The following is a 21,502-nucleotide window of genomic DNA, read 5'->3' on the forward strand; positions in this document are numbered from 1 at the left end:
TCACTTCCATTTCATTATGATTTAAAAGCTATCATTTATTTCAATTTTCACTGTGTTCAGAACAAAAAAGCTTCCTCGTGAAAGTTCTGAATCATGTCATCACTGATGAGCACATGGTTCCTGTTGGCCCCTGTTTGTAGATCTGACTGATTTGGCAAGGGAAGATACTGAAAAACTGAGCAATTTTCTCTGTCAGCTCAATAGTTGTTCGTTCTTCCAAATAAATGGCATGGTACACAAAGAAAGCATCATTGAAGCTGCTGCTGCTTTTACTGCTGCTATTGCTGTTTCTCCCTCAATTTCAAAGATGTCTGGCAAGTGTAAATCATCAGCCTGGACCTCACCATCCACTCTTTTAAGGTGTTAAAAGAATAGAATTCCATCAGGAGGGCCACAAATTTGGATAATGTCATTTCTGCTTAACTTCAACAAATCTACACCTGACAAGTTTGTAAAAAAAATTAAGAAGATAAAGAGTCAGTTAAAATGTAACTACTGTTGATCTTCCTGAGGGGTAGTAGTTGGCAGGTTTATCTACAATTGGAGGAAGTGGTTCTGGCTAGTGGTTTGGTAAACCATTCCCTTCTCCAACTGAAAAACTGCTGTGGGAACTGTTAAAGCCAGATGATGGAGAATTATTAACACATGTGATCTCAGGTCATTAGAGAATACTCTGTGGGTATTGTTGTCTCAGGAAGTTGGTATTTTTCCTATTTGCTTCTCTATTTTCTGTGTCCATTTTTTTTTTTTTGCTTCCTGTCTGCTTAAAAACTTTGATTTGACAGCTGACTGAATGCAAGTGTTCCCTGTATTCTCCATTCTCATTCTCCTTGAAGATATCAGTCTGTACTGTGAATGATATATCCTTTTCCCCACTGTGTTTTCATAGTGAATACAACATCCTTGAATAAACAGGGATGTCCTCTTTGCAGGATCCCAAAGAAACCCCACAGTATTCAGTTGTGTCGGATTTACGTTACGGTCAATTATTCCTACGGATATCAAAATATCTATATCAAGGAGTCTATCTGCTGCCTGTTCCATGTCCAGCCCTCAAGCTTCTGACAGTGTACTGTAGTCACCAGTTATGGAATACTAGAAATATACTTGTCATTAACTTGCCATTGATTTCTGGAAGTTCTCCAGATTTCCAGCATTTGGAGTTCATGACTCTGCTCAGTTGAGATATGTATTTCATCATGGAGCTTTCCTGCAGGAATGGTAGCAGTACAAAGCACATTCCTCTATCTATCAATCTGTGGTAAATATTATACTTATATTTATATAGTATAATTTATAATATAGTATAATTTTATGAGAATAATAATTTATATAGTATATTTATATGCTATAAGTTATACTAAAATAGTATATAGTATAATTTATAATATAGTATATGATTTATATATAATAAGTATATATTTATATTTTATATAAGTATAAGTAATGTCATGATGTTATCAAAACAGTTTCAGGTTAATTTTCTTCTTCTGATTGAATAATAGTCACTTCAGCTTTCAGATTGAATTCTTGTTATCAGGGGGCAAATTTGACTCTTCTTGTTTAAAAATATGAGTGATGTTAAAAGGACATCACTCATATTTTCCTGACCTCAAGTCTAACACTGTTTCCATTGTGCCCCCGAGTTGATTCATATATAGGCAACCCCTGGAAAGTGGTCAAGTTTCTCCAGCCTATTAGAAAACTAGTTTTGTTCAATGTCACTCCATAATGACTTTTCATGTTTAATCCAAGGTCAATGACTGAGATTGATTTCATATCTTATCACTTAAATTGAATGGGAAGGGATTGAATAAATCAACTAGTCCCACCTTTACACTATGATCACATGGTTTATTGAAGGAAATGAAATCATGAAAGCAAAGACATGAGGCACTCCCACATGCAGCTAACCACCTGTAGCCATCTCATAAACCATTTTCACTTGCTTACTCACATCTTCTGAGCTGTAGGGGAAATACCCAAACCACCCACGGTCAAGGAGTAAAAACAGGGAGTGGGGGAGAGTAGTATCGTACAGTATGGCATGGCATGGCATAGAATATTAGAATAGTCCAGGATACCAACTGTGGATCACAGACTTTAACAAGGGGGAAATGGGACAAGGGAAAGATGGGGCGAGAACATTGGAAATCCATCTCCTGTTCTAAGTTCATCAGCCCAACTAGATTCTCAAAATTGGCATTTGACATCTCCTATTACTACAGAATCTCTCCTTTTCCTGCTCCAAGTTCAAAATGTCCTCTTTCACACTTGGTTTCTGGAAGCCTCAGTCTTCATCCTAGAGAGCCTTGGGTAGCAGCAGCCACATTAGAAGAGGCTGCTACAGTCTCACTTTATCCCATGGAAATCCTAAAGTCACAGTGCAATATCTGCTGCTATTTACACACAGGCCCAGGCCGGCAGAGTGATCAGGATGTCTCTATCTGAAGGGCAATAAAAGGAGGAAGAGTTGGAGGTTAGCATACAGAGATCCTGTATTCCTCTCTCCTATCATTAATCTTACTATCACTCACAAGGATGCACTCCCCAAGAGAGGAAGGGCATCCATATTCCACAATCATCAGAAACTACTTTGCTAACCTCTCTCTCCTCCCAAGACCATGAGGAAAATGGGTGTGAATAACAGTAAAATCACAGATTTAAAGATGAAAAAGAATCGTAAAGGAACTTCAGAGACCATGTAGTCCGAACCTGTCATTTTTCCAGATGGAGAAACTGAGGCCTAGCGATGTGACATGCTCAAGATGACACAGGTAGGAAGCAGCTGACTTGGGATTCCAACATTCTTTCCACTTCACCATAAATTGCAGTGAACCCTTTGAGTCTTTTCTTCTATGGACCATACCTGACTCCAAGAGTCAACCGACCCACAAATAGCAAGAGCTCCATCCAGGCACATCCTGCTCATGCTCCCCCAGTTGATGATGCTTTCAATCTTATTCTCAATAATATGATGTGAAAACATTATCCCCAAATGAGTTCTGACTAGGTCAAAATACAACAGAATTATCCCCTCCCTTTTCCTAGACCCCTAACTCCTTTTTTATTTCTTTTTTAAAAATTAATTATTGTTTTAATTAAAAAGTAGTTTCTTCTCCTTCCTGCTTCCCTCATCTTGTGAATAACAAAAAAGAAAAAGAAAACCAAAAACTTGCAATAAAGAGGCACAGTCAAGCAAAGCAAATTCTCTCATTGCTCACCTCCAAAAACAACTGTCTTCATTTTGCACTTTTGAGCCCAACACCTAACATTTGGGCTTACTTTTTCTTCAGATTGCTGGAATCTTGGTTTGTCTTGGCACTAAGCAGAGTTCTAAAGTGTCTCGGTGATATTTCTCTCAACAATATTGTTATTAGGTAAGTTGTTCTCCACGTTTATTGGGGAGTTCATCAGATTGATCAAGGTGTACCCTAATCAAGTCTCTCTTTACTCACATATGTGAGAAAATATTTTAGTGACCACCTGAGTTCTAGTAGCATATGTAGCTAGATAGAATATATAGTTATAGGTAATATAAATACATTAATTATTAATTAACATATTGTTTTTGTTGTTGTTTGTCCTTTGTTCTCTAAGAAGACCCCAACAATTGGGAGATGGTGCCATGACATGCAAGTAAATTGGATTTAAATGAGGGAGGGCTATACAAAGTCACCGAACTCACTTTTTCCTCCAGAACTAGTGGCCAAATACAGATCAGGATGACTGGAGGTGGCCCTGGATGTGACTGACTGATTGCTCTGACCTTGGGACTGGTGGAACCTGGCTTTGACTACTAAACCAGCCTACCCTATCTTTTCCACTTCTCTTCTACATCTCTGCTTGTTTGAACGTCAAGAAACTAGACACCCTATGCCTGGTCTTTCCCTCTCCATTCTTCCCCTAACCCTTGCTTTCAAGCTTCCTTGAATGTATGTCTTCCCCCTCCCAGAGAAGGAACTGTCTCTTTTTTCTTATTTCTGTCCCCAGCACTTAGTACAGTGACTGTCACCTAGTAGACATTTAATAAATCTGTTAGATTGAATCACATTAGGGGAAGGAGAAGCCCAGAAACCATTCAGAAGGAAAGAGTATGTGAATCCTGGAAAATAGACATCCTAAGGAGCAGCTGCTGTAGGTACCACAGCAAAGCCCTCCACAATCAAAGTTCCATAAGCAGACTGTGCAGGAGATGTATCTGGTGGAGGACAGCGAATGGGATTTCAGCAAATGCTGAAAATTCTTTCCAAGATATGGATGGAGTCTAGAAATTTTCATCTCTTCCCCCTTACATTTTAATTTTATTCTTCAAAGAAAGTAAGTCCATGTCTTTGAATTTGATGCCTTTCCTGTGTATGTGGAAGAGAAGGAAGAAGGGAGATGGTGCAGAAGCTGGGTAGAGCAGTTTATCCTGCTTGTGTGTGTGTGTGTGTATGTGTATAGGCCTTCATGTTTAAAAGTTTCCTTTATCTCTTAACTTTGCCCATTGGGCAGCCTGAAAATGCATCTATTCCCAAGTAGTTCTCAGTAAAGATCTTCTCAAATGTTGCTAATCCTGACAGATTAGAAGCTTGCAACTAACTATGTGTGGCTTCCTCAGCATGCCCCATGACTCATAAATTTATACATTCAGAGCTGGAAGAGAACTCCCCCAAAGGCTATAGAATCTGACCCCTTCATTTTATAGATGAGAAAACTAAGGCCCTGAAGTGAAGTGACTTTCCTATGATCACACACACATCACAGAGGTAGGATTTGAACTCGCATTCTCTGAATCTAGAGAAATTTTGTATTTCACTAGAACTCACTGTGGTTATTTAGCTGTTTGAAAGTGAAATCTTTCAGCCTAGTCGCCCAGATCCCATCTCTCCAGTAGACAGACTAGACCTCAGGGATGACAAAGAGAAAACCTCCCTTCTGAAAGAAATCCCCTTTGTTCAATCTTACTGACTGAGCAAAAAAAAAGTCTTGTAACAAGCAGATTCCCAGGGTGCATTTTCACAAAATTGACTAATCTCATCTGCCTGGAGATTGGCAGCTGGTTTGTAGCCTCATCAGTAGTTCCTTCCTGTTTGAGCCAAACTCATAGAAGTATTTCAAAGGTTGCCAAAGTTTGAACACTGTTAATATCTTCTCAAAATCTGGTTTGTAGAGGGGACTCAAATAATTTCCAGATCTCCTAAGGCCAGGGTAATCCACTTGCTCAACCCTACATCCAAGTTCTCACATCCTATCTGGCATTTACCAAAATGAACTAAAATCAACTAAAATTAATGCTGATTTCCCCATATCCCTCTCTCTGAATCTCCTTCCCTTTAGGCCAGCCAGTTGTATTCACAGGACTTCCTATCTATAATGAAAAAGAACAATTGATTTAAGGTTTTTAAAAGCAGTATGGAATATGGAGACTGCATGGAGACATAGTTAGAAAACACTTTCAATATCTACTTTCCAATGCCTCCCATCTTACAGGAAGGAATGTTGGGCAGCAAAGGGCTGCTGAGACTAAAGGCACCAAGTGACCACGTCTGTCAATGGAAAAGAGGGAGCCTTTTAGAAAGTTTTGTTATTTCCCTCTGCACAGCAACTGAATCAACAGGATGTCAACGCCAGTTCTTGACTTACTTCCAGTTCCTCCCCAATTTCTGTCTGTGTCTCTATCTCTTGTCTCCCTCTTTTCTCCTTTCTTCCTTCCTTCCCTTCTTCCCTCTCTCCTTCTCTCTCTCCTCTCTCTCTCTCTTTCTCTCTCTCTCTCTCTCTCTCTCTCTCTCTCTCCCTCTTATACACACACACACACACACACACACACACACACACACACATACACACACACACACTTCTCCCCCCATCTCACACCTTCACACCTCCCTCACTGGTTCATGAATTGGTGATTCTCCTTGGCAAAACCTAGATCAAATCTTCCCAGCACTAAAAAGGCAAAGTCTCCCTGGGTTGCCAGAGTTCAGATACATCAAGGTCCAAAACCTAGTATCACAGTAGGGGAGGAGAACAGCCTCAGTTTCTATAAACCCCAGAAGAATGAGGGGTGCCATTTAGGAAATCTGGCTGTGTGGCCATTTCATTTTTGTTCTTTATCTTCCTTCTTCTCCAACCACATGCTTCTAACTTCACCCTCCCATGCAGCCACCCGTGCAATGTCATACCCTGATGTAAACTCATACAGAATTCTATGGGATGTAGCTTCCAAAAAAAAAAGATAGTAGATACATAATTGGTGACGTAGCTCCCTGCCTCATGTGTGATTTCTAAAACACAGACTGATTTCATGAACCTGATTTAGAGTTTTGATATGTGGCCAGATTAGTGATGATGGAGAAAGAGTTTATATTTCAGCGGCCCTTTATGAATCATTTCACCATTGAGTGTCTTCCATATGCTTTCATATACGCTTACAGAACTCACCTAGAACTCTTAAGAGCAATGGAAAGTATCATTGGATGATAAAAATGTGAGAAATTTCAGACCATATCGGACCCATGACCTGTCCTAGCTCAGAGCATCCTCAAAGTCTTTCAGGATGTAATAATAACAATAGCAAAACATTCTAATTTTTCTTCATAATTCATTCTGAGCCCGCCATCCAAGAACTTGAAAGAACTTTTCAAAATGCATGTTTTCAGTTAAAACAACTGGAGGTGTGGAACTGGTAGATCATGAATTCCACAATTTTACTACCAATGGGGTAAAACAGTCCATTATTTTATTTGTTCTAAACTTATATATGAGGCAATATGATGACTTGGATCATGGACTCATAGACCCAGAGCTAAAAGGAACCTCAGAGACTATGTAGTCCAACTGCTCACTTCACAGATGAGGAAATCAAGGCCTGAGAAGGTTAAAGGACTTGCCCAAAGTCGCTAAGTATTAAGGCAACTAGGTGGTAGAGCAGATAGGACATTGGATTTTCAGTCAGGACAAATTTGCGTTTGAATTCTGCATCATTTATTAGCTTTGTGACACTCAATGAGTCATTTAAACTTTCTTAGCCTCAGTTTCCTCATCTGTATAGTGGGGGGAAATAAGTAGCTAAATCAAAGAATTGTTATGAGGATCAAATGTGATCATATAGATAATATGTCTTATAAATGTTAGCTTTTATTATTAGCGTAAGTGATAAAGATAATATTCAAGCCCAGATCATTTGTCTCAAGCCAATGAGTGCTCTTTCTAAGGAGTTTAGAATTAGAAACGCATCTGCTTTTCGGGGAATTGATAGATTCAAGGTGTAAAAGAAAACATTTTTTTTGGACGTAGCCAAAAAGAAAATTTTTTTGACTTGACTATGGATATATATTTGACTATCAAGAGTTTTATTTTCCTTTCCCCACAGTTGCATGATATGGAAAGAAAAGTTTTTATTCATTATAAAAAGTAATTAAAATTTTATAAGAGAGTTTTTGTCACCACACAGCATGAGTCACTGAGTCATCATGGTTAATAAGACCCAGCTAGAAAATGTCTACACCTTCTCTGAATTGAGGTGAGGATGTGGAGTAGGAAAGGAACTGTTCACCTTTTATTCCTGGAAACAGTCATATTCTGAACTTCCATAAGTTTGACTGGGATGCTAAGTTTGACTGGGATGCTGACTGATCATGCTCCAAGGAAAGAGTTATTGGGGGCCGCTACACTAATTAGATGAAATTCAACAGAAACAAAATGGAAAGTCTTATTATTTGAGTTAAAAAATAACCTCCATAAGCACAATATAGACATAACTCATTATATACATGTATATATATATACATGCACATGTACGGTGGATGCACATACCTGGGTGCATGAGCACAAAATTCATTTTTCTTAGAACAATGTTGAGATGGGGGCATGGGGATATTCCTTGGCTCCATTGCCATATTTAAGTTCTCCCCCACCTCCATCACTCAGTAACCTTTCTTTTAACTTTCTTGCTATTCATATAAATCTCTAAATTCATATACTCATATGTATCAGAATCTTGGTACCTGTTGTACACAGATATCTCCAATCCATGTTACTCCCTTTCTTTCCTCATTGAGTTCAATACATAGTTCACAATTTTCATCTGCTTCCCAACTCCTGCCTTCATACCAGGGGACTTCAGCACACATATTAACTATGTCTCAAACACCCTAACCACTCAGTTTTTCAACCTACTCATTTCTCATGGCCTTATCTTTCACTCTATCTTAGCCACATACAAAAATAGTCATACCTTTGATCGTGGAATTACCCATGAATGTACAAACTCCATGTTCAAAAATTCTGAAATACCCATATCTGACCATGATTGCTGGCCTTTGCTTCTGCCTTGGCCTCTGCCTTCCACTATAAAAATCCTACTTTCCAACTTTTTGATTCTCTTCTAGGTAATTTCTCTGGCACTAGACACTTTCTTCCTTTCCTATCCTGACTCTTTGTTGAACCAATGCAATTCTACCCTCTCTTGAATTCCTAGCCCATTATCATTTCACTGATTATGTCCTGACTATGAATCACTCCCAACCTTCATCATTTTTTCTGCCACAAACATGTTGCTGAATGAAGGCAGAAAAATCAGAAACCATCCTAATTGGGTCTACTATAAATTTATTTTATACCACTTTCACTGGTCTTCACCTCTACTACCAATCCTTTTATGCCTTCTTTATCAACTCATTTGTTATTTGTCTTTCATTCTCAAAGATGACCATGACTTCAGGGAGGCGATTCCATGACATGCAAGTGAATTGGACTTTAAGCGAGGGAGGGCTGTGCAAAGTCACCTGCCTCACTTTCTCTTTCAGTGCTATCTGGGTCCAGTGGCCAGATATAGATCAGATCAACTCACTAACCCCTTCTTCAACAACTCTGCCAAATTTTTTCATCCCTCCTTAAATCTCCCACATATCACACTTCCTACACCCTCTCAGCTGAAGATTTTTGCCTAATGTTTTACAGGGAAAAAAGAAATCATGGTTACCTTGTGTTCTCACTTTCCTCTTCTTCTTCATCTTCTATAAATCTGGTGCCATTATCTCCTTCTTCACTCTAGTCTCATATGATGAGATCTACTTCTTAGCAAGACTAATCCCTATCTCTTTCAAAGAAATCCCTTTCCTTCCTGTCTCTTCCAGCAAACTGTTCCTTCTGTCATTTCCATCTTATCACTTATTTCAATCTCCCCCTCTTGACTGGTTCATTACCTACTGCCTACAAACATGGCCCCATATCCCCCATACTCAGGAGTCTTCACTTGGTCCTTCTATCCCCACTATCATTCTATACTTCTTCTGTCCTTTGTAACTAATCTCTTCAAAGAGCTTTTATATAAGTGTCTCCATTTTTTCTCCTCTCTTTCTCTTCTTAACCCCTTACAGCCCAACCTCAGATCTATTGTTCCATCAAAACCATGCTTTCCAAAGTTAGTGGCCAAATCCAATGGCCTTTTCTCAATCCTCATTCTCCTTGATTTCTCTGTCAACTTTGACACTGTTGATCACTCTCTCCTCCCTATGATATTCTCTATCTCTAGGTTTTCAGAACACTTCTCTCTCTCCTGGTTCTTTTTTCCCTTATCAGACTCTCCTTCCCTATCCTCTCCAGATTATGCTCTCTAATCATAGGGGATCTTCAAGATTCTGTTCTAGTCCCCTTTCTCTTCTCCTTCTATAAGACCTCACTTGGTGATCTCATCAGCTCCAAAGGATTTAATTATCATCTCTGTGCTGATAGTGCTCAAATTTCTCCTGCTCTAACTTCTCTGCTGACCTCTCTTTAATATATATATATATATATATATATATATATATATACATTAAAAGTAGACATGTTAAATTCAATATTTCCAAAATGGAATTCATTATCCTTCCTCCAAACCTTCTCCCTCTCCTACCTTCCCTATTACTATACAGAATAACACCAACCTCTCAATCCCTTAGGCTCAAAACCTAGGAGTCATTCCATACTCCTCAGGATCTCTCACCTCTCCCCTTATCAATTTTTTGCCAGGATTTGTTGATTTCATCTTTAATATCTTTTTAATATGCCTTCTTCTCTCCTTTGACACTGCTCTAGTGCAGGCTTCTCCTCACAGCTTGACAATTGTAGAGGCTCGTGGTGGGTTTGCTAACTCATATCTCTTCTCATCCTCCATTAAAGTGATATTTCCAAAGCACAGATCTGACCATGTCACCGTGCTATTCAAAAAACTTCAGTGACTCCCAATTGCCTTCAAGATCAAATATAAAACCACATTTGTGACCTAGCCCCCTCCTACTTTTCCAGTCTTCTTATATTATTTACTCTCTCCACATGCTCTTTGATAATGATCATCTTTTGCTTCTTTTTATACCCCCATCCCTTAGCACAGTAGCTGGCACATAATAGCATGTAATTAATATTTATTGTTTGGTTGCTTGAGTGAATATGTGGAGGTTGTAGCTAGTTCATAGTTCCTCTGAAAAATATTTAGGGGTTCTAGATCACTACAAGTTCAAGTCAATAGTGTGATATGAGAGCCAAGAGAACTAACACAACCTTGGCCTGCATTAAAAGAGAAATAGGGTCTGGGGCCAAGGAGGACAATAGTTTCACTGTACATAGTCATATTAAATTGGAACCACCAGTGAATGAATGGTCATAGACTGAAATAGTATCCGTTTCACAACTGGTGAGCTAGCAGTAGTTATATAAAAATTGAGTCACATGGTGGGAAGTATGGTTGAGTGGAGAAGTCAAATGACTTGATTCTGCTAACAACTAACTCCACCCCTCAAGTGAGAGACTGTCTCAACATCCCTTTTCCAGCCTAAATTTAAATTCTCATCTCCAGGGTGTTAGACAAAGTTTCCAAATCAGGAAGAGGAGAACCTGAATTAAAAGCTTGGCTTTTACTCTCCCTCCCTTGCATTCTCTAAACCTCAGTGTCATCATCTATAAAATGGAGATAATAATCCCTATGCTGCCTTTCTCATAGGATTCTTGTGTTTAGCACTCTATCCAAAACACCATTCCCCTGCTCTGTCCTTGTTTCTCATCTGAAAGGGCGTTCTTTCCCCATCATCCGGAGACTTTAGGGAATATAATAATGTCATTGTAAAGGCAAACAGTTTTGAAAGAAATTGATTAGAGCATTAAACTACCATGATTCCACGAGACTCAGGATGAAACACGCTACCTAACTCGTGACAGAGAGATAATAGACTCATGTTTTATTTTGGTTTTTAATGTTGACTCTATATATTTGTAACCAGGGTTTTGTTTTTCATTTATTTCTTGGGTGGGAGGTGAGGGAGAAAAGATCTGTTTTCATTTCTGGATAACCTGGGCTATCACTTCACTTTAATGATTCTGGCAGCATTCACAATACCAGCTTCCTCAGTGCAACCTCACCTATGCCATGAGTCATAATCCCCAGAGAGAAAGGAGGAGGAGGAAATAGAATTTGTTGTGCAGAGAGAAATGTCAGTTTCTCTTTCCCTGAGGGAGACTTTAACAGTTTAATATACTATCCTAGAATACTTCTCTACTCTGGACTAATTCAAGGGGAAGTTCTACCTGAATTTGAGAATATTTCTTAGAGAAATGCAGTTATAAAATATTCAAGCATATGGACTAACTTTCATTGGGAAAATGAAGCATTGATTTAGGGACCTGCTTTAGAGGATAGATAAGGTTCACGATGTTGGTACAAGAATAGGGGGCCAGGAGAGCTGGATTCTAATCTTATCTCTATCATTGACTAGATCTATGACCTCATCCCTGGATCTCACTTCCCTCATCTGGAAAGTGGGGTATCTCAAGGAAAAATTAGTAAGGCATTTTTGACTTCCTTCACAGATTAATTGTACACTATTTCAGAGTCCAATTCTTTTTCTACAGCAAAATAACTGTTTGGACATGTATACATATTTTGTATTTAATTTATACTTTAACATATTTAATATGTATTGGTCTGCCATCTGGGGGAGGGGGGGGGGAAGGAGGGGAAAAATTGGAACAAAAGGTTTGGCAATTGTCAATGCTATAAAATTACCCATGCATATAACTTCTAAATAAAAAGCTATATAATTAAAAAAAGAAAAAGAAAAATTAGTAAGGAAGGTGAATTTAAATATAGTATCAAACAGTTTATTGCAGAAACATGAACATAAACAATCTTGTCTTTGAGTTTAGCTACTGACCTTGAAATGCTAATTCCATAAGATCCAGCTTCTTGATTCCATCAAGAAAAAAAATTTTGAGCTATAGGGACCTCTACCTATTGCCAAGGTTTTAAAGCCTGGTTCAACCTATTTTAATTAATTCATAGATGCCCCCAGTCTCTTTCTTCCTCAAAAGATCAGGCCATTTAACTATTGATTATTTGACATCACTTGATAAAGTGAAAAAAAATTTGTTGCTGTTCTAGTCTTGTGATTTCTTTGGAATAGGAGACTCTGAGGATATTCCCTCTACTAATGTGAAGTGATTCTAATGGAGTATTATTGTGTTATAGAAAATGATGAGCAAGGGGTTCTCAGAAAACTCCAGAAAGACTTACATGAACTGATGCAAAATGAAATTAGTGGAATCAGGAGAATGTTGTGCTTAGCTACAGCAATATTGTAAGATGATCCATTGTGAATGGCTTAGCTGTTCTCAGCAATACAATGAGCCAAGATAATTCTGAAAGACTTAAGATGGAAAATGTTATCCATCCAAAAAGAAAGAATTAATGGAGTATGAATGTAGATTTAATAGTATTTTTAACTTAATAGTATTTTTCCAATTAAATGTGGAACATTTATCTTGGTAAGATTTTAAGCTCCAAATTTTCTCCCTTCCCCTTCCCCAATAACAACCAAGCTGATAAAAGTTATATGTGCACAATCATATTAATCAAATAACATCAGTCATGCTGTGAAAAATGGGATATAAATAAAATAATAAATGGGAATTAAAAAGGGAATAAGCAAAAAGGAATAAAAAATAAAAGGGAATATGAGGGAATAGAAGGGAAAATGAGAAAAAAGTGAAAGCAGTATAAGAAGCATACTTTTTCTTTTTTAAATTTTTTTCTCCTTTTTTTTAACAAGATGAGCAATATGGAAACATATTTTGCATAACTACACTTATATCAAGTTGCTTGCCTTCTCAATGAGGAGGATGGGAAGAGAAGGAGAGAAGTTTGAGCTTGAGATTTTAAAAATGATGAAAATTGTTTTTGCATGTAATTGAGGGAAAATAAAATACTAAGCAAATAATTTAAAAGAGAATAGGACTTGTTTTGTTTTTGCATTTGTAGTCTAAGTACTCAGCATGAGGTGCTTAATAAATGCTTCTTTATTGTTAAATTGAAAGCAAGTCAATAACTCTTCTGCAGTTACTTGAGGCAGAGAAAAGTTGGTGTATGTGTCAGAAGAAGGACCTGATGAACCTAGGATATCTCATTTCTATCACCATGTCACACTACCTCTCTGTGGCAAAATAGAGACTTAAAATAGAAAAACAAGAAATCAGGAAACCACATTAATGAGAAATACTCAACTTCACATATCCCCGAGCAAATCCAGCCTGGTATTGCCCCCATCTATATCCTACTCTACTCCAGGCACTGAATTAAGCTCTGATGATACAATGAAAGCAAAATGGTCCTTGATAATTCTAACTATGGATGCTGAGGACTCCAGGGACTAGAGCAACATAACAGCATTGTTCAGTAGAGTCTCTAGAGGGGTTGTTCTCCTGGGTCTGAGAGGAAATAGTGGTTTGGCTTGCTTGACCACATGCTGCCTTTTATCTGCCCAGGGTAGGATGCTATGGAAAGAGAGTCAGGAGTCTTGGGTTCAAGATCTCAGTCTACCGTACTCCTCACCATTCCTGGAAATAGGATCACTTCCATTGAATTGTCTTAGGAAGTTTCTGAAAACACCTGGCAGGATGAGATACCAGACACTGAGCTCCTTTCTTGAACTAAACTACCAAGCATTCCAATTCTACTAAGGAGAACTCTGATGGATTGGCCGTATTGTTTGAATGACAAATGTACACTTCCCTAAAGACTAGTTTGTCTTTAGGCAAAATACTCAGTAGGTGGTCAGAAAAAGCTATACAAGGACACTCTCAAGGTGTCTTTTAAGAACTTTAGACTTGATTGTACTACATGAGATACACTGGCACAGGACCGCCCAGCATGGCGTGCCCTTATCAGAGAAGGTGATGGGCTTTATGAGCAAAGCAGAATTGAATCAGCTCAGAAGAAATGTGAGATGTTCAAAAGTAGAGAATCACCCCAAATCTGTGGCAGAGCATTCCAAGCTCCCATTCGTCTGATCACTTTCTTAAGTCCAGACCAGAGATGTCTACTGAGGCTGGATTCAAACTCTTTAAGGATCTCTCTGCTGGACCATTCTAATCGCTGCCCAGATTAAAATATAACTGGGAAATATATAATAAAATGAGTAAAAAATGCAATAAAACATAGATAACATTACACTTTAAAATTAAATCCATATGCTCTCATCCTTTTTGTAAGGATCAGTGGCCCCCATTTTCATCTGAATTTTATACCATGCGTCTAAATAATCAACAGCACAATAAATCAAGCCTTGATCTATAACATTTTGGTTACTGCCACAGGGCTTACACAGTTTTGCCTCTTTCAAATCTAATTCACATGTAAGTCAAGACTTCATCCTAGTGGTATCATTAGTCCTTTTTAGAAAACAAATGAAGGACGAACAACAATAACAGCTCCCCAGTAGTTTATTACAAGTCTCTCCTGGATGTACCATCTCCATCCGATGCTAGTCTGCTGGACATTGTTCCTCTGAAGGCATAATCTCCGGCTGACTCCAGTGGATAGATGAATGAATAAAGTTGCTCATTAGATGCCCAGTTCCTGTGCCCTCCGCTAGGCCTGGCTCCAACAGACACGGGGGGATGGAGCTTCTCTCTGCTTCCAGCTTCTGAATTCAGCTGAAATCCTTTTCTGTATTTTCCTCATTAAAAGAGTTAGCTTTCCCACAGTCTTTTAACTTAAAAGCATGAAGAAATTTACAATTATTTTAGAGAAATGGGTGCCCTAATCCAGAGAAAAGTAAAGTCTGGAAATGGAGGAGAGGGAAAATAAACCTTGGTTGGTTTTTGTTTTTGTTTTTTTCCTGGAGGAACAGTCTGTTCTTTTCAGAAAGATCTGACTAGAGCAAGCTTTCATCTCCTGCAGCAGAATCCCTGATCCCGAGGCCGAGCCCTTGGAGTCACAGAGCAGAAATGGCTCTGGCTAGCTTAAATCGGTCTCTGATCTGAACCGCTGGTGGAGGGCGCGACCACGGAGAGGAACCTCTTTGTTGGCTCAGACTGGCCATTTCTGAAGCCTTCCTTTCTGTCTCCAGTGCTTTGCCTCAGTGGCTACTAGGGGGCGCCATTGTGCGTAGCCTGCCAGACCTGGAAAACTCATTTGATTTCAAATCCAGCCTCAGACACTGACAACTGTGAGGCTCCGAACAAGTCATTTCCCCTTGTTTGACTCAGTTTCCTAATCTGTAAAATGAGCTGGAGAAGGGAATGGCAAACCCCTCCAGTGTCTAAGCCAAGAAAACATCAAGAAGAGTTAAAAACTGGAAAACAACAAGTTTTCCCCCTCAAACTATCAAGTTCTCTGAGGGTCAAGTTTCTCAATCTTAAACTCCTAATACTTATTATGATTAGGGGGGAAGGGAGGGAGGGGGAGTGCACCGAAACAAAGCCATGGGGACATGGACTTTTCTCTCCTAGCTACATTTGTGTACTTATTATGTATAAATATAGCTAGAAAAATCTGAAATGTTTCAGAGCAAATAGAGATTTGCTGAAGATTTAAAAAAAAAATCTGTCCCTCATAACATACATGTGCCCAATAATGAGTTTGATTCTAACCAGAGCAGGAAACAAAGCCTCAAATGATGCTTCCCTTTGTCAGATTGAATCAATCTGACATTCATTAAACCTGTCAGTAACTAAAGGGAAAATTATATTTAAGTGGGAGGTAGGATGGGGGAGACTTCAGTAAAAATTGGAAATCTGGCACAAAAGGCTAAAAGCAGAGCTATGAACATTAAGGGGAAAACCTGCCATCTTGAAAACAGAACTTTAATGTATATGAAGAGATCAACAAGACATCAAACTGTGCTCCAGGAATTTATTGCACTCTTACCTTTGTCCATAGGCACTCAGATACACAATATCACCTAAGAAGTACAGTAAGAGAAAATGATTGTAGGCAAGATGGATAAGCTTATAAAGGGAAGCCAGGCAGAGTTTGTCTCTAGGAAAGGCAAGCCTTGTCCCATCTCCCCCCATTGTTGGCAATCTCACAAAAGTTCTGAGGGAGTAGAAATGGGAGAAGTTCCTCCTAATCCTAAATTAAAGGTTTACCTAAAGTTGGATTACTGCCTTAATTGAAATAATGCTCCAGTAAAAGAGATCTCATTATTATTCCTTTGTACCAGTCTACCTAGTGGCTTAAGGTGAAAAGGGGATTTCCTGTCAAAAAGTGAAACTGGTGAATCAATGTATCCTGAAGAAATGCTGCACCCTGAGAAGAGCCCAGTGGCTGTTGGAATACACGGGAGTCACCTAGCAGTGGCTGCTGGAGATCCAACCCAGACTTGAAGAACAGATCTCCTCTTGTGAGAGGATGATACAAAGAGACTGAGAGGCAGTTGCTGCTCTCTGACTGAGAGGCGGTTGCATTGTCTGACTCTCTCCTCCAATTTATCTCATTCCCAGTCTGTAACACCTGTGTCAGCAAAGACTGCCCTGCAACTCCTTCACAGCTGTGGAGAATTGACCTGCCCCTTAACAGGTGACCAAGGAACTGTGACCCAATCAAGCCGAGAGGCTTGCCCAGTCCCATCCAGGAACTATCTTCCAAGGGCTGCCTGGCCCAGTCCAGCAGCGGGGAAGCCCAGTGGTTGCCTCTGGCTCCACTTCAGGCTTATTATATTTGAGAACACTTGCAACAATCTCAAATAGTCTTGAGGGATTTGAGGAGTCTCTTATCTGCCATCAACTTGAGTTTCAACTGGCTGTAAACCTCCTAATCTCCTTTTAGGGGATCAAAGTCTAGTACTTAAATACAGAATAGCTTTTTACAGAGGGATATTTACTTCACAGACATGATGATTACAAATATATAAATATTTTCTCCAATACAATCAGGAGCATGATTCCCCCTTCCCTGGGGAAGGTGATAGAGGGCTTAGGATTGGCTCACAATTTAGCTCTATTCTTCCATAGCACTGGTCCTACCAAGTTCAGGTATATGGCTGGCAGTACTGGCTTCTATTAGGCTAGAGTCCTTAGACCCTTATTTATTCCTCAAGACATTACTGGTGCACTGACTATAACATCCAGCCTGGATTCTTGGACTGCCAGGTCCTTGTGGTTCACAACATATGGAAGACTCCTCTCTCTTAACCTAGAATAGAAAAGAACAAAGGGATATGTCAAAGAATCAGACCTGGTAGATTAGGAGGCTCTAAGGCCCTTGGGTTTACTATGTGAGTCCCTGAGAATCAAATGCTCCAAAAACTACTGCTGGCACCTAATCAGGCTACTTGAAAGATCCTGACAGTTGGATTAAAGCTACTTCAGGCCTGAGTTACGCCAACATAAAATATCTCCAATCCTCCATTCTCCCAGAAGCAGGTTCCTGGTGTCTTCCATGTGGACAAGGCCATTTTTAGCAATCTGATGTCCTCTGCATACGTGCCATGCTCCTATTGTAATAGTAATTTTTTGTATTTTATTTTTGTATTTTTTGCAATAACATTTACATTGTTTTTTGTTCAGCCATGTCTGACTCTTCATGATCCCATTGGAACTTTTGTAGCAAAGACACTGGAGTAGTTTGTTATTTCATTCTCCAGCTCATTATGCAGATGAGGAAACTCAGCCAAATAGGATGAAATGACTTGCTTAGGATCACACAACTAGTAAGTGTCTGAAACTGGATTTGAACAAAAATTACAAGCCCTATGCACTATGCTGCCCTCTAGCTGTCACAAGCAAAGGTTTCATTGTCTATCTTTCATGTTTGAATTTCTCTACATAAACAGAATACCTCTGTTCCCAGACATCCATGTCCTTGAGAAGGCAGCTTGATGTCATGAAAAAAAACCCTGGCTCTTCGTCCTGACTTTGTCTCTGAGAGCTAATTGCATAATAACTTCTTTTAGCCCTGTTGTCTTACCTGAAAATGAGACTAGAGACCAATAATATCTACTTTATGGACTTGTTGTGAAAATCATTAATATATACATTACAAAAACATTTATGTAATGCTTACTATGTACTAAGCAGTGGCAATACAAAATTAAGTGTCCTAGCTGGATGTGGTCCCAACCAAGATTGAAGTGCCTATTTTCATGAGGTTTGAGATATCTTATCAATCAACCAAGTCCTTCAGGGACATTTCACAGAGGCTAGGCCTTAAATGAGTAAATAAATGAGAAAAGCCTAGATACTAATGTAATAATTGGTTGTTAACAATAGTAAAATAATGATTTCTCTAAGAATGTAGACTCTTCTTTTATAGATTCACTGAAAGCATCTTTGGGACAATTCTAATAGTAGATAGTGCAACTGGTTTCATATATTTTTCTTCCCATTTTCATGTAGTTTTGTTGTTTTCTGATATGTTTCCATATTTCAAAAGCTTTCCATTCTGCATTGTTTTGAGATTACTAATATTCACTATGGTAAAAGTTTATTTTAGAAGTTCTTCTTAAATTCTTCTTGGTCAACTTAAGTCTGGGCTATTTGTTTTATCTAAGACAGTGCCCCAATTCCAGCACAGTTTGTTGAATTCTTAAAGGTGTTTTGGAATTTCTATTTGTAGTATGGGGAAGAAGAATTATGAGCTTCTTTCTTGGTTTATAGTTTTGACCACATAATTATGCATTTCTAATTATCTGGCAGAGATTTGGTTTTGTTTTTTGTTTTTTGTTTTTGTAAAAATAAATTCTTTTAATGGATCAATTCTCACCATTGCTATGTTGGGATCGTTTACATCTATTTCTTTTTTTTTATTTAATAGCCTTTTATTTACAAGATATATGCATGGGTAACTTTACAGCATTAACAATTGCCAAACCTCTTGTTCCAATTTTTCACCTCTTAACCCCCCACCCTCCCCTAGATGGCAGGATGACCAGTAGATGTTAAATATATTAAAATATAAATTAGATACACAATAAGTATACATGACCAAAACGTTATTTTGCTGTACAAAAAGAATCAGACTCTGAAATATTGTACAATTAGCTTGTGAAGGAAATCAAAAATGCAGGTGTGCATAAATATAGGGATTGGGAATTCAATGTAATGGTTTTTAGTCATCTCCCAGAGTTCTTTTTCTGGGTATAGCTAGTTCAGTTCATTACTGCTCCATTAGAAATGATTTGGTTGATCTCGTTGCTGAGGATGGCCAGGTCCATCAGAACTGGTCATCATATAGTATTGTTGTTGAAGTATATAATGATCTCCTGGTCCTGCTCATTTCACTCAGCATCAGTTCGTGTAAGTCTCTCCAGGCCTTTCTGAAATCATCCTGTTGGTCATTTCTTACAGAACAGTAATATTCCATAATATTCATATACCACAATTTATTCAGCCATTCTCCAGCTGATGGACATCCATTCAGTTTCCAGTTTCTAGCCACTACAAAAAGGGCTGGCAGAGATTTGTTATAGAATTTTTTAACTGACAAAACCACTCAACCAAAAAAGTTTAGAGACCAGTTTCCTAGGAGAAGGCACATGGAAGCCCTACAATAAAGTCTGTGAAGAATTGTTATGCCCTTCTCCAAAACAGAGCTGTCTTAATGGAGTACCTTGAATCATCTTGTAAATATGTGTTTCTTTCTGGTTCTGTGGAAGGCACATCCCTGGTGGTGGGGAGATTGAATTCCACATCCATGAAGTACCACCCAATCATGAAAAACAACTGCCAAGCCCAAAAGTTACTTTCCACAAAAGGAGAAGTGCCAGGATGGGAATGACTCGGAGGGCATCTGTGCGATTTCATGAAATAATACAAGACTAATAGTTAAGAAATCTGTTTCTCTGACTGTGAGATTTTGGGTAAATCACTTACTCTCTGGATGCCTCAAATTTTTCTTTATGCAAAACAGGAAAGGTGATACATTCCCCTCTTCTCAAAAATAATGTCAGAATAAGGAGGAACATTGTCTAAAACTAAAATTAAAAGTCCAACGAAAATGTAAATTATTGACTACCAAGAGGCTTGGCGAGACTTACATGAACTGCTGCTGAGTGAAATGAGCAGAACCAGGAGATCATTATATACTTCAACAACGATACTGTATGAGGATGTATTCTGATGGAAGTGGATTTCTTAGACAAAGAGAAGATCTAACTTAGATTCAATTGATCAAGGATGGACAGAAGCAGCTACACCCAGAGAAAGAACACTGGGAAATGAATGTAAACTGTTTGCATTTTTGTTCTTCTTCCCAGGTTATTTTTACCTTCTGAATCCAGTTCTTCCTGTGCAACAAGAGAACTGTTTGGTTCTGCACACATACATTGTATCTAGGATATACTGTGACATATTTAACATGTACAGGACTGCTTGCCATCTGGGGAAGGGGGTGGAGGGAGGGAGGGAGGGGAAAAATCGGAACAGAAGTGAGTACAAGGGATAATGTTGTAAAAAATTACCCTGGCATGGGTTCTGTCAATAAAAAGTTATAATAAATAAATAAATAAATGAGAAAAAATGTAAATCATTGAGAAAAGTGTTGCAAGGATTCCCAGGGTCTTTGCTAGCCGTTGCATAAACAATCCAGGTAGGTGACCTATGCATCCCCTACTCTTGCTGTGCGACTACTGAAAAGTCCCTTCCCTTTGGGGGCCTCAGTTTCCCCACATGGAAAATGGCACAGTTAACACCGATCTCGAGGGTTGTGGGATGGAAAGCGCTCAGTGAAAACTCAAAAGGGCTTCAGAGACGAGATGCTATTATTGCTGTTACACTGTTTTGTAGCTGGATGGCAACAGCCACAAATCCCGGGGTGCCACCCTTCCGGCCACCCAACCCTTCCAAACTCTTGAGTTTCCCCGGGAGCTCTCCATGGTTACGACACCTCCCTTGGGAGGCGGGACTGAGTGTAGCGGTGCGATTCTCTAGCCTCTCTTGAAGATCTCTATGATAAAAGCAGTGTGACTCTCTAGCCTATCTTGGAGGTCTCTATGGTAAAAGCCTCTGCAGTCTTCATGGGGTTAATGGAATGACTCTAGCCTTCTCCCTCGCTCTCTATGGTAAACTCCCATTCTTTAGTTAAAGTGTGACGCTCTAGCCTCTCTTGGAATTCTCTATGGTCATGCTCCTTCCTCGCTGCTTCCTCACTCATTCCCGGTCTGACTCTCTGGCCACGCCGCGATACCAAAGCTTGCCTGCATTGAGCTCTCCATGGCGACGCTTTTTTTTTCCTTTTGATGGGACCATAGCTTCCGGTGGGTGGTGTTCC

At 39.1% G+C, this 21,502-nt stretch overlaps 1 pseudogene; it reads right to left on the reverse strand.

Annotated features, from left to right (window-relative positions):
• Positions 1-21,502, reverse strand: part of LOC111718508 — a 21,960-nt pseudogene continuing 458 nt past the window's right edge.

Source organism: Sarcophilus harrisii, chromosome 3 (assembly GCF_902635505.1).
Source record: "Sarcophilus harrisii chromosome 3, mSarHar1.11, whole genome shotgun sequence".
Taxonomy (NCBI): Eukaryota; Metazoa; Chordata; class Mammalia; order Dasyuromorphia; family Dasyuridae; genus Sarcophilus; species Sarcophilus harrisii.